Raw genomic sequence first — 10317 nt, forward strand, 5'->3', positions numbered from 1 at the left:
TCATGACACATGATGCGTGTAACAAACAATAGACCTTTCCCTCCTATGTTTAAGCATAGTGTTAAAAAAATATATATCTGCCCCATTTTTAATGAGCACCCAGGCCGACTATGATACTGCATTTTAATGTCGGCCAGGATACTTCAACTTGGAGAGCTAAGATTTTTTTTGCCAGGTGCTACTTCTTGGTGTGAACATTTTGAGAAGCACTGATCTCGGCTAATCCCGTTTGCCTTCTGTCGTCTTTTCGTCTCTTGCATCCAGCCGTCGTATTTGGTGGCCAAGCAGTCGCGTGCGTTGCGTGAGAACAATCTCGAGTTCTCACGCCGAGCGCCACAAACATGGCTGCCCTCGCGGTGCAACACTTTCCACGGACACGGACACGACGAGGGCCCCCGCGGGACACTCTCGTTCATTTTCAGGACTAGATGCTTGAAAGTCAAGCCCCCCCCCCCCAACTCGCTTTGACCTCCTCCTCGCGTCGTTCTTTGCCCGTGACGTCATCTTCCTCCCTGTTGAGCTCTCATGACGTTTAGCTTGGTGACATCCGCATTCGGTCTACAAGAGGAGATATTTCATTTGAAAGGCAACATGGCCCCTCGCTGAGCCTGTCAATAAAAGCGCCTCCTGAGGTCATCCTTTTCATCCTCAGAACGCTGACATCGGCTAAATTGCCGAGTGAGGAAGCAGCCTTAGCAAGTGGAATTGAACTCCTCACTTTGGCAACGTTTTAGCTGCTGCTGCTGCTGTTGCAATGTGGTACCACATGGTGGTGCTAAAGTGTCTTGAATGCATGTCTTTGGTCACAACATTAGGTACACTCATGTGGACACCTGCACTGCGTCATGCTGACTGGTTTTGTTGGGTTACACGCAGTGGGCGGGAAACGGGGGGTGGGGTGGGGGTATAGCATTTCTCAACCATTTTTGATGTTATTCTTTTGTCACTGCAAATATAACTAGAAAATTCAGCAACCTCGTGCGTCTGCTTCACACAACCTGTTGGGACTTTGTAAGCGTTAATGTACTGTGCTGCCACTCCAACGGTTTCTTCAAATTTGAGGGTTTTTTTTTTCTTATTTAAAGCTAAAGATAAAACGTTGTGTATAGTAGGCTACGGAGTTTACAACCAACCTTCATATTTTCATCTTTAGCTGCCACTTAGCCTGCATGGGGACTGCTTTTCCAGCTTGAAAATGCAAAATCGATTGGACCTTTTTTCCCCCGCATTGACGATAGACGGACAGGCGGACCGTTAATGTTTACTGACGGAAGCGCGCTCAAAATAACCTGACGGACTGACCGACAGACGATTACAGTTTGTTTCGGCTTAAAAAGAAAAAAATGACGGATTGACGGATGACGGACCGGCGAACTTGAGTCAAATGCACACCTCTGGTAATCATAGCACAATTGCTGATATATCGTTTTAAAGCTGAGGTCATTCTTTTCGATGATGGCCAACACTTCATTTTTGGACTTCTTGGGTACGTCTCCCGTGACTCATTTTGCTGTGGCGGGTCACGTATCGTAGAGTGTGTATTAGATGCATGTAACCTGTTATATTATAGTCGAACTGTATTCATGTAACATGTTGATTTTTGTGCTTGTACTAGTTTGCGGTTGTGCTTCTAACATGTTTGCCTTCTCATGAATGCAGCATGTGCCTCGCGGAAGAGATAAGCGCAGTAAGTGTACCTAATGAAGTGTCCCACAAGCGTGTGTTTGCGTGTGCATTCAAACTGACACGCGTGCTTTTCCTTATCGTCAAGACAACAGCAGTTTGTGCTGGCCGGAGTTTGTTCCACCACTGGCGAGGTTGCTGATGGATGTGCGCGTGTTGCGCCTGTGAGGACTGCGACCGCTGATTTGATGCGTTTATCGCGCCGCATGAAAGGCGACGGAAATCACACGCTAACTCATGGACGCCGCTCAGAGGAATTACACCGTCACTGTATTTCCTCGATGGTGGTCCTAAAGTATTTCCTGTTGTAAGGAGACGTTGCGCACGTACACGTCCACCGCCCGCTCCTCCCAATATAGAATATTTATTATGTACTGAGTTTCAAATGTTGGACGTAGACGTGGTCGCGCACATGCACAATTGCCGCGCGTCTCCTAATATAGAATATTTATTACGATGTGTTCATTTTGTGTTTATATTGCGCCGCTGTTATTTTCTGCCTATCACAAGGGATTACAGCAACGCTTTCAAATGTTTACTACACGCACAAATCCTCCCATCACACATAGGAGACACATAATTAATATTCATATCAGTAAAGCATATCAGCGCGCCCCTCCGTGCCTAGTGTAATATTTATGGATTTTTTTTTTGAACATACAGCATTAACAAATCAAATTGAAAAGAGGTTATTAAAAAAAAAAATCTTCCAGGGGCCTCTCAGGGCTACCGTAGTTGTTCAAAAGGAGTTGGCGTGTTTCATAAATTTCATCATGTTCTTCACATCGCACATCGTGTTAACGAGCTACATTGTCTGCCATGTTGCTCGTTTATTTGTCCGTCTAATAATGTAAACATAATGTAATATAAATTGGTGCGTTTCACAAGCTAGCTTGCGTTTTGACATAACTTGCTTCCACTTCCATGAAAGAATCGCTTTGATTGTACGTGATTAAAGTCGACCGTAGCCACTCCCACAGCGGCGCAGTCCCACGCCCTCTCGCTGGTCTGCCGGCCTGCGCTTGTCTGCGAAAGTACCAAGATGCAGTCCGACCATCGAGCCAATAGTGTTTCTATCAATGGACATGTTTAACAAGCTACATCGCACCGTGTTTGTTTGTCACGTCTGTTTGTCCGTTTACACACAATGTTTTTAACAAGCTCCACTTTTTGCCGCTTCAGTTTGTCCATTGTCGTGAATGTCACGTTCAGCATGGTGCTTTGTCCCAATGCATTTTTGGGTTGTTCTTTTTTTACACACGGGATAAATTGTCGCGCTTCACAAATGTGGCTTTGTCTGTTGCATTACGCACCTTTTTCTCCTTTTTCACACACACGTATGAACCAGCGACACGAGGCCGGCTTGCTGCCTCCGTTTGCCCATTCACACAGGCAATGCGTATCATCTGTCGTGCCTAACAAGCTACTTTGTTGGTTTGTCTCGTCTGTTTGCCCATTTACATGCAGAATATGAATAAATGGGCACGTTTAACAAGCGCCATTAGGTCTGTTTGTAAGTGCAATTAGCTGTTATTTGTGAATCAATGTGTATTGATTGCAGGCCGTCCTCCCTCACTATTTTGATTGCTAAGCTCAACAGAGTGAGCACTGTTCACCCTACAAAAAAAGCCATATGCTTCCAATCAATGATGTATTTATTGCTATTGACGCGTAAACAGCATGACAAGATAGGATAACGGATTCTGAAGCCATCAGACGAGAAAAAAAGTCTCGTCCGATCGAGCACAGCAATTATTGCGTCTGGCAGGAATATCAAAACACTTACTTAAGAATGTCCTGTCAGTTGAAGGAATGTGTTGCCAAAAGTCAAAAGGGACACATTTTTCATACAGACTTTAATACCATACAAAACTTTCGGACATTTTTTCGGAAGCTAAGCTAAGTGCATCGTTTAGCCTTTGATGCTAGCTGAGCTAAGTTAAACGGAGCGCAACCAGCCTATCTTAACAAGTGGACGTCAACCCAAACATATTTTTTTCAGGCCCACTAGTTGAAACACGGCGTTCTGATTGATTTTGCGTTTGTGGAATATAAGTTAAGCAGCAAAATGCACTCGTTTTTAGCCATCTCCGGGGGCGGCCATTTTGTCTTCTGTCGACAGAAAATGACATCACAACTACTCACGACGACCAATCACGGCTGACCTGTTTTCTGAGTCGGAGCTGTGATTGGTCGTCGTGAGTAGTTGTGATGTCATTTTCAGGCGACAGAAGACAAAATGGCCACCCCCAGACATGGCTAAAAACGAGTGCATTAACACTTATTCCACAAACGCAATATTGATCAGAATGCCTCGTTTCAACTAGTGGGCTTGCATAGAACATCGTCTTGAAAAAAAAAATGTTGATTTGCGTTGATTTCGCCTTTAAGCCAAAACACAGAAGGACTAGATGCGCCTGAAAAATGTGTAGACATTGTTTGCTGTTGTTTTTAACAAAAGGCTAAATGTAGGGGTTAACCTTTGATGCTAGTCTAACTCACTTAGTGTGTGTGTGTGTGTTTTTTTTTAAGACAAAGCGTGCTAAGTAAAGCTAAATTCCAAATGTAATCCTTTCAGGTGATCATAAAAATGTGGTTAAAATGGGATTTTCAGGATGTTTCAGACTTTTTTGAGAGCATAAGCATCGAAAACAAATAATGCTGCTTTATAAGACACACCCACACACGCACATACACACACCCACACTCAGAGTGAGCAGCAGATAAATATTTATGACGCAGAGCTGAGTAGCAGGTACAAAGTAAAAGGCCTCAGGCTCATCGGAAAGCTGCACTTTGATTCAAAAACATGCATTACTTTTCTTTTTTTTTGGGGGGTGTTAATTTTCCAATTGTGTAAACTGAGCAAGACGCAGGTGAGGGTGTGGCAGCCATTTTGAACCACTCTGCAGGCCATGCCTTGAGGGCAGGTCAAATATGAACTATGCGATGAACATTTGGCTCTCACGCCTCATACGTTATCATGTTAACGATCTAACACATATACTGTATGTCGATTTGAGGACGTTTCAAACGTAAAACCTGGATGTGGAGACACTTTCACATGTACTATTTATATCCTGCTCACTTGAATTTACTTGATTTTTTAACATTTTATTTGAAATATATCAACCCAACTTGTTTTCCATGTAACATACCTTTTGTACTTGTATGGATTTTTTTTGGTGCCAAACTTAATTAAATGATTATAATATGAACTAATGTGTTGTAAAATGTGAAATAATATATTAAGATTATACTTCATTAAATGAGTTTATTGGTATGAATAAAAATGCCATGAAATGGGTTAAACGAAGGAGTTAAATACAATTATATGAGATTTTATTGCACAGTGAATCATGCATAGAAATATCCTTTAGTTCATTGACTGAAATCATATATTGTTTACAAATAATTGATTCAATTCTTTTCCTTTGTTTGCATAAAAACTGGAAACAAAAATGACCAAATAAATAATTGCTATATGCAATTATTTCAGACTATTTCACAAGGACGCACAAAAGAATAAAAGGCAGCCCCCCACCCAAAAAATAACAGTTGAAGAAATCAATTAAAAATGTAGTTGCCGTGACAACGAGATGAAAGTGGCTGCAAAAGGGGAAAAAATGATTAAAAAGTAATTATTCAATGGAGGAAGATAACGGCGAGGCCTCCAGCATTTAATTTTCCTGTTATGTCATTTCAAATGGCTTTCTTTTTTGTTCTTTGATTACTTTGTTTCAGCTCATTCCAGCCATGTTGCTAACCAAAACAGCAGCATTCCATGCGACGTGTTTCATGTGGACTCTCAGCGCGTTGGAAACAAGTATTAAAGGTGGTCTTTTGTCATGTGGTGTTTCACTAGGCTCTGACGTGCGGTCGCTCCACACGGTTCTATGTTGAGCCCATTTCCTGTCTGTTGCTAACCAAAACAGCCGCATCTTAAAGCGCTCATGCGGCTTCCTTGTGCACGTAACGAACGAGAATTCTGATCTTACGTTATGTGGCGACTGCGTCTTTAGCGATGATTTGCGTCTTTCTGATGTGCGGTCGCTCCATAAGATTGTGCGCTGGGGCCATTTGGACTCTGTTGCTAACCAAAACAGCAGCGCCGCGAGTAAGAACTTTCCCGTGGAGTGTTACATCTTGTTGTAAATGAGTATTTAAGACAGTCTTGCGTTACGCAGCAACTGTGTTGTATACTCTGACGCGTGGTCGTTCCACAGGGTTGTATGCTGAGTCCGTTTGTAATCCGCTGTGAGCCAAAACAGCAGCACCATAAGTAAATGGTCTCATTTGAAATTGAAGCGCATGTTTTCAACGACTATTAAAGAAGGTCTTCTTTTACATGACATTCTGGCAGACTGTAACCTGCGGTCGCACCACAATGTTGTGCGTCGAGTAGATTTACGCACTGCTGCTAACCAAATCAGCAGGACTATCAAAAGAAAAGAAACAGTTTGTTTTGGAGTCTTACTGCGTGTGTATTTAATTTGTGCAATAGAGGACAGCAATTCAGGGAGATTTCTGAGTCTGACGCATGGTCACTCCACAATGCTGTGTGCTGAGCTCATTTGAACACTGCTGCTACCCAAAATAGCAGCACCATTAGGGAAAAAAAAATCTCTTTTGGAGCCTGCGCGCATGAAAGAGTATTAACTCTGAATTTGCGTATGTGACAACGCCCTCTTTAGCCAAGATTAGCCTTCTGGTAGATTTGAGCGTGTGGTCATTCCTCAGTGTCGTGCGTTGCGCCCATTTGAAGTGTGTTGCTAAGCCAAAACAGCAGCACAGTAAAAGTCAAGAGTGCCGTGTTCATGAGTTGTGAGCGGGAAGCAAAGTGTAGCAGGCGTGAGTGCGCACTCCTCAGTGTTGTGTGCATCCGTGTGGAATTTGTGCTCCAGGGGACTCGGCTGTGCGGCCGCTCCTCAGTGTTGTGTTTGTCCATCTTGGATTAGCGCCGTGCACTTTGTGTCAATACAGTACCGAGTCAAAATGGCCATCAGCGTACACCAGCTTACTGTTGATTCAAGGAGAACTCCTATTCGAGCGTGTGTGTGTGTGTGTGTGTTTGTGCACCTTAAAGGGTGTTTGGTCATGCGTGAGCAGACTCGCTCCCTAATGGCTTGCACGGCTTGTTTAACCCGCTCCCAAAAATTCAATTAATAGCACAAATTTGATTTTATGTGCTTGTGTGTGTTTGTACAGGTGTGTGTGTGCGTGTGTCTGAGGAACATGATTCATGCGTTCTTTCCGTGGGCCTCCTTGCATTAGTGTGTGTGAAAGGCTTCGCACATGATTTATGATAATGCCTCCCTGTCCGTGCACATGATGATACGGCGGCGTGCGCCAGGGGCGGAGCCAGAACGTGGCGAATGGTTGGGCCTGGAAAAATCAGGGTGGGCCTGAATGTTTCCCTCACTTTGCACAATCCTCCTGTCCCGACACATCGTACATTCAAATAAAATGACAAACTGAACAATATGAAGTTCAGATCTTAGACAGCCACAATTATGCCATTCTTAATATTCAATAAAAAAAAATCATAATTTACTCAAAATGTCAAAGTATATCTTTTTCATGAATCTCACTGGGTGGCAGTCTGTCAATGTGGGTGGGCACCCATGGCTCCTCCCCTGCGGCGTGCACGCATACTCTCGCCCTCGCGCGCGTGCATGCCCCCGCTTGCCGATGCCAGCGCATCACTTACAATTTATGGATATTTATGGGTTGGTGTTGCGCAACATACGCTGTGATATGGGATTCCGCAGGTCACGCCACGTGAAGGACGGGGAGCCGGCGGCACCGGTGTGTGTGAGCCCCCGCAGCGCCTTGATGCTTCTGCGCACGCCGCCGGATCCTCCTCTCCGCGGCCCCTCCCCGACGGTGAGGAATTCCCCGGTCGGTGGCCGGCGGGATCTCCGGGTTTGGCGTTGTAGGAGTAACGGTGCCTCAGGGGGGTTTGGACTTGATCTTCGTCGAGCTTTTTCCCGACCTCCGGCAGAACTCTGGAACTGATCCCCGTGGAGGCAGTGGGCAGGCATGCGGGTGGATTCTCACGCCCGACCCAGTGCAGATGTTTCTGTGCAAGGACCACAACGATGCCCAAAGATCTTGACGTAGGGCATCGTGTCGTGTTTACAGGCAATTATTGCCATGGCTTGAATAGGTTCTGCATCCCGACTGCGCTGGATCCGTCAGGTGTTGAAGATGGTTGAGGCAAAGACGCGTCTTTGGTTGACCCCCAACATCTTCACTGAGGAATGGGGACGGTTGGCCACCAATGCTCACGCAGGCTTTCATGCATGCCATCATGGAGCTGCTACAAGATGTTTCTGTTTCTTACCGCTTAAGTCCTTAAAGCCGGGAACGCACAAGCGCCTTTCTACCACTAAAGCCGGGAGGGAGCGCTGTTGCGTGTTTCTCCCTTTTGAAAGCCGGGAGAGCCTAGACGTCATTTTTCTGTTTTTAATCCAATTCTCGGTCTCTTAGCCAATGAAACGCATCAGAACATACATGTGACGGTGTCGTGAGTCGTCGGAGGATATCCGGAATATTTTCGAGGAGTAATGGCGGCACAGTCCATCGCGGGAGCTCTGATACAAGTCACGGCAATGATATAGACGAGGCGCTGGCGGATTTTAAAGCCGTGAAAGCAGCCAAACGTGATATCTGGTTACGATATATGTTCGTAGACAATGACGATTTCAACGTCTTTGTAAGAGAATACAGCACGGTAATTACCACTTGATTATATTTGTAGTAAAAATAGTGTTTCACTTGCATCTTCGATTACAGTAGAGGTGAATAAACACCTGAGCCATGCGTCCAAGCTCTCAAATTCTTTTGGAATGATGTTTCTGTCTGCTACAGGGACTGAGATATTCCTTATTTTGTGGTTCTTGAATTACCACAAAAATATCAGGTTTTCAAGGGTGACTCCAATGCCGACCGGAGGTTTTAGAGAGATGTCTCACAAAGGGCTTCAGGCTTTCATGGGTTCACCATTTCAAAGGTTTCGGGAAGATCCATGAAACCTCGGAACAGGTACGAACACTTAGCGGTGTTTTTTGCATGTTTCCTGTACCTGTCTATCAACAAAGACATTTTTGTCCACAGTGCTTTGCTCACGCCCAAAGCCGCAAAGGAATTCCAGCAGGATGTCTTTGCTAACATGCGATGCTAGCTAGGTGCTAGCTCTTCCTTCCAGTGTCTTGGGATGACTTCAGATGACCAGATGGTAGTGATCAGCTGGTGGAGTCTGCAGGTGAGGATCTGTCCTCCTGAATATTCTGCTGGGGTTCCATCAACGCCCGGGCTCTTGTGGTTCTTCAGGCCAACAACGGCTTTCCCTAATTTAGCCTGCTGCGCACAGATTTTTTTTTTAATCTTGAGATTTTTCATGTGTTACAGACCCCGTCCATGGAGATAAAAATCTACTATCTCCAAGACAGAAATCTTGCATGCGAAAACATGACCTAACAACAAAAGAAGATGCTAACGCTGGTGTTCTTGCGCTCTAAAGTTAGGTACGGTACACACGCAAAAGATAATCGGTCTGTTTTTGTCCCGGGTTTGCCCTTCCCGACCATTGACAACAAACGCTGAAATCGAATGTCTTAAAAGATGCTTCCGTAAGATTCAACTTTGATTTGAGCTGCGTGAAGAGTCATTTTGATTCGAGGGTCCGAAATGGCTCGTGCCGATGATCTGAAATGTTCAACGTTGCAAGGCTTTATGACCAAAAGTCTCAAAGTGTGTTTCGAGATCGGCGGTGGAACGGAGTGTTAATGCGTGTGATGTTCTGTTTTGAGATTATCGGAGCACACCACACCAGTGTACCACCAAAAACTCTCGAATGCCGGATTGTTGTTTTTATCTTCATGTGCTGGGCCTGTAAGACTTTAAGACTTGAAAAACCCTCATTTGCGTACTGCGCCTTCGAGGCAAGAGTTGACTATAATGCGGTCAGAATGAATGGCCACGGTCAAAGGACGGCGCAACACGTTTTAGCCACGGCGTTAGTGTCGTGCTAATTAGAGCTGAGAGGCCAGCTTTGCTCCTTTTTCATGAGTGTTTTCTTTGTCGATGTTTATACCCAGGGGACAAATGTCAGTGGAATGATGGGAGAAACACCAAGGAAACCCGATGTATAGCGATGGTAATCATAAACTACTAAACTACGTAGATTTAGGCTGGGTTCGAGCGCACACTGCTTCTTTGCTTTAAAAAATAAAAATAATAAACTGCCTCTTTGCTGATCACGGTTAGGACGGGCGAGGCATTAAACACCAGTCAGGATATTTACAGAGACGGAAGTGGGAATGAGTAGATGTGCACATTTATTTGGATGAGGAATGATCCCAGTTTTTCGACTTACAACGCGCCATCCAATTAGGAAGGTAACAGCCGAAATGGCACGTTCCAATGCGGCCACACTCGACTGTGCAGTCAGCCTCGCCGGAACTTTTCGTTCGCTGTTCGATGAGGGCTTTTGTCACCCTCACGCCGCTTCACTCAGGCAGAAGGTGGCGGCTGCAAGCAAAAAGCAGGGACACTGCGTGCCACGGCTTGCGAGGCGACATGAAGACACAGGCTCCTCTTCACCTCCACACGCTAGGCGGACAGTAAGGA

General features: G+C 45.1%; 1 long non-coding RNA gene across 5 annotated transcripts in view; it reads left to right on the top strand.

Annotated features, from left to right (window-relative positions):
• LOC147146592 (uncharacterized) overlaps positions 1-9201 on the top strand; it is a 23853-nt gene extending 14652 nt beyond the window's left edge. For 2 of the 5 annotated variants that reach the window (XR_015087133.1, XR_015087136.1), the window contains 2 exons: positions 5428-5518; positions 7455-8495. This is a non-coding gene — a long non-coding RNA (uncharacterized LOC147146592). Of the gene's footprint in view, positions 1-5427; positions 5519-7454; positions 8496-8556; positions 8731-8802; positions 8951-9096 lie in introns of those variants that run through there. The other 3 variants (XR_015087134.1, XR_015087135.1, XR_015087132.1) reach the window with 3 other exon arrangements.
• The last annotated feature ends 1116 nt before the right edge of the window (positions 9202-10317 follow it).

This window comes from Filicampus tigris, chromosome 6 (assembly GCF_054856515.1).
Source record: "Filicampus tigris isolate MCC_2025a chromosome 6, RoL_Ftig_1.0, whole genome shotgun sequence".
Classification (NCBI taxonomy): domain Eukaryota; kingdom Metazoa; phylum Chordata; class Actinopteri; order Syngnathiformes; family Syngnathidae; genus Filicampus; species Filicampus tigris.